This window comes from Cyphomyrmex costatus, unplaced genomic scaffold (genome assembly GCF_001594065.2).
Source record: "Cyphomyrmex costatus isolate MS0001 unplaced genomic scaffold, Ccosl1.0 scaffold254, whole genome shotgun sequence".
Taxonomy (NCBI): Eukaryota; Metazoa; Arthropoda; class Insecta; order Hymenoptera; family Formicidae; genus Cyphomyrmex; species Cyphomyrmex costatus.
Genome location: NW_017276629.1, coordinates 765640 through 769546, shown reverse-complemented (window position 1 = coordinate 769546; position 3907 = coordinate 765640).

The following is a 3907-nucleotide window of genomic DNA, read 5'->3' as shown; positions in this document are numbered from 1 at the left end:
GCGCGGCGGTGGGATGGGACGGAATGGGACGAGACGGCGGCGGTTGCAGGAGGCGGCGGTTCAGTGACCGACCCACCGATCGACTGTATGTACTACTATACGGAGGTATGGAGCTGGAGAAAGAGCACGCACGGACACGGGGAAAAGGAAAAGGATAGTGGCCATGTATACGCAAAGAAATTTTCCTTTTTTTTTTTCGGGAAGATATCGTGTTTTCTATTATTATTGCCGATTGTAGATATATAATGATGATTACAGGTATCCTTCTACTCACTACGTAAGGGGTTACGTTCCTAGAGACCTTGTAAGTCGTCGTAAATTGATCGTAAGTCGAATAGTAATTCATATATTCCAGCTCGTATTCAGAACGTGCTTTCGCGATGTATATTTAGCATATAGTGTTTTTATACGATATAATATTTGGCAGGTATACTTAGCATATAGTGAAGTATATTGTATATAGATTCAGGATTCTACAGTGCAGAATTTCAGATATCAAACGAATATATTTATCGATGAAAGTGAGTTTTAAATATGGACATAAATTTTTATTTTTGCTGGGATCAGCAAGATATTTTTTTAGTATAATTGGTTCTTGCCCTTATAATTCTTTTCACTGACTCTGGATATATAAATAAATTATATCAAAAAATCTTATAAGTTACTAAACTGCTTTTTCTTCGTCGAACGCAGCCGTTCTCTTTTAATAATAATTCTATCACGCACACTAGCTATTCTGAACATAAATAATTACAAGGGTATGTGAAAAAGTAAGTTAATATTTCCATCAATGTATAGATTAATTTTAATTTCGAACTTATTCATCTTTTCCTAACTCTTAAAATTAGAAAAAGATGAAGAGTTAATTGAGAGATTAAAGTTAAACTGTATATTGATATAGAAACGGGCATTAAAAGGAGAGGAAATAATCAAAAGTACTTAATCAAAAGTATTGTATATATATGTGTGTATTAAAAATAAATAGATACTACAGGTGAAACAATTTGCTGCAGCATTTTAGAGTTAAAGAATTTTACATTTGTATATCCATGTTATTCTTATTGTATTCAAGGGTTTGAAAACGTTTTTACGTTTTCCCTCGAATGTACAATAGCTATACACATGTAAAGCTGCGCGATCTTCCGGATCGCATTTCTTTTTTCGTTGAATAAATTACGCGATTTCCTTCTGTTTTATCCCGACACACGTTTCCGAGTATTGCGTTTCATTCTCGAGGGATAAACGAAGCGACGCAGCCGATCCAGACTTTCTTTACTTTCCTTTGACGATAGGTACAACGGCAGCGGAAATATTGGCGACAAGCGAGATCGTCTGTGAAAATCATCTTTTCATCGACGACGACGCGCAGAAAAATGTCTCTCGAAAGCGCGGAAGAAGGTAGAAAAAGCTCAGAGTCATAGTCAAACGCGTATTTAAATGCAGATGCACTTATCATGTTAAAGACGTCGCGGAAGATGACGTCTCGACGCAAACGAGTTATCTGAATATATGTCAGTGATCTATTTTCCGCAGTCAATTATAGTCGAAGAGAGAGAGAGAGAGAGAGACGAATAATCTTAAACGCATTAAACTGCTAAAAAGAGATTCACTTGTAAAACGAATTATTCCTTTATTGTTACAAAATTAGGTGCGGTTTTAAACTCGTCTATTTTTAGTTACACAAATACTTTTGTTGAAAATCATTTTATCGCGCCTTTCCCATTTATCACTATTTATTATCACGTGCCTCGCTTTTATTTGCCTTTATATCGGCTTAGCCGAATAATTCAATCCTTTCCATCCGATTGTACGGCTGAGAAAAATATTACCGCAGCGTACTGCGAAGAAGAGTAGCTTTTCATATGAAAATCTAGGGATGAATCAATCACTTATATTTAAGGATTAAAGTATACAGAAAATATATATATTTGAATTAAAAAAATCTCTCAGTATATCCCGTAGAAAAAAAGAATAGTTGCGAAAAATTCGATGCAATCGATTTAATACATTCGCATCTCGCTGCGAATGGCTGAGAATTTTTACACAAATTTCAGATAACAATGATTCGAAATAATCTGGAAAAACAGAAGCATTGATGTTATCGAATTCTCCTACGTGAAATTTCGCGATGAAACGATCAGAAAACGAAATCGACTACATTCTATTTTGAATAAATTAAAGTGTTATATAAAGTGTTCCCCACAGACAGTTTTAAATTTAATGAGAAATTCTTCGATCAACTATTAAATAAGTCTTCTATATAAGAAGACTCTTCTTATACAGAAGTGCGGAATGAAAGGGAATCATCATTTATCATATCTGTTTTTGTCACTTAGCTTTAACTTGAAGTTCTATTAAAATTCGCTTGACATCATCTAAGGAACGAATTTATTATCCCTATAAGCGTCCCTGAAGTTTTTTGCTCGTTAATGATCTTTTTCGATCGTTTAAAAATCGATAACCATTATAATGTTTTAGCAAAACTTTTGCTAAACAGTTAGAATTCCAAGATTGTTTAAAGATTCTCTTGCCAAATTAATAGTGTCTTTGAGTGCAATGGACTTGAATCAACTTGGTTGGATTAATGACGTCACAAGCTCTACTAATTACATCTACCAATAATAGAGCAGGTAATCCAATTCAGATTGGTTGAAATCCACTGCAGTCGAAAACGCTGTAAGATTGCAAGATGTCTTACGAGACACGTGATAAACGTCTTGAAGACGTTTCTTCGATAAGTGGGTTATTGGGACGAGTAAAGTGCTAGCGCTCCGGAGGAAAGAAGAAAGATAAAAGGAAAGACCTTCGAATGCACCGAAGGATTTGCTGACGTTCGAGGCGTCATGTAAGATAACCACGTCCGTATAGTAAACTATTATCTGTCCACCATATGCTTCCATTATTCCGGTTATCTGCTTCCTCGTACTTGCGTAACATGTATTCTCATAAGCTTGAGCATTTCTATTTTATTCGTCGCAGAGATAAACAGATACGCTCATCCTTGAATGAGAATTAATAGAAAGAACTGTGTCTCATATAATATTCATATTTTGAAATATTCTCTCTATTTATGGATTAAATATATTAACATTTATTATTGTATTCATAATATGTATATGTATCTAATATGATATTAATTATAATTGTTATGTATGTTGCATTAATTATTCTTTAATACCTTAAAATTATAATATTTATTACGTGAATTAAAATCAAATGAAAAATTATTGTTTACTCTTGCAACGCGATATTTTACTGTAATATTCTGCTTTAAAAAATGATCACGAGTTTCTCGGTTTTGTAACGCAATTTGGTATATATTTTTAATTCAATTTTATTTTAACGTAATTAATAATTGTTTTAACTGACTAATATCATTAAAAATCCTTTAGTCCAGAAAAGAGAAAGAGAAACAAGTCTCATGATTATTAGATAAAATAATATCGAAATATATATGTATATTTAAACGCTGAAGTAGAGACACAAAGCTCAAAATTGATTTGTTATTATATAGTATATTATTTTTTATTAATGCTTATATCCAAATATTTTTATATATTTTGATGTGAAGTATTAATTCTTTGTGATTCAACGACCTCGTTTAGGATAACTATCTTTTATTTTATAAATTACTCGCTTAATTTTTATGAAATTTAATCAATGAGCTAATTCTTTGATAATGCTTTAATCGAATCTGAATAATTTTAAATAAAAGATTCAAAATAATGAATTTAATATAATGAACAGAAATTATACGAAAAATAATTTGGTTATCATAAAATTCGATTTTAAAGAGTTTTTAATTGCAAAGTACAAATACGTATAATAATAGCACGTCAAAATTTCAGTTTTGCTTTATTAACTTATTTAAAACTCATCAGTGCTACATATCTAAACAATTAGTAGA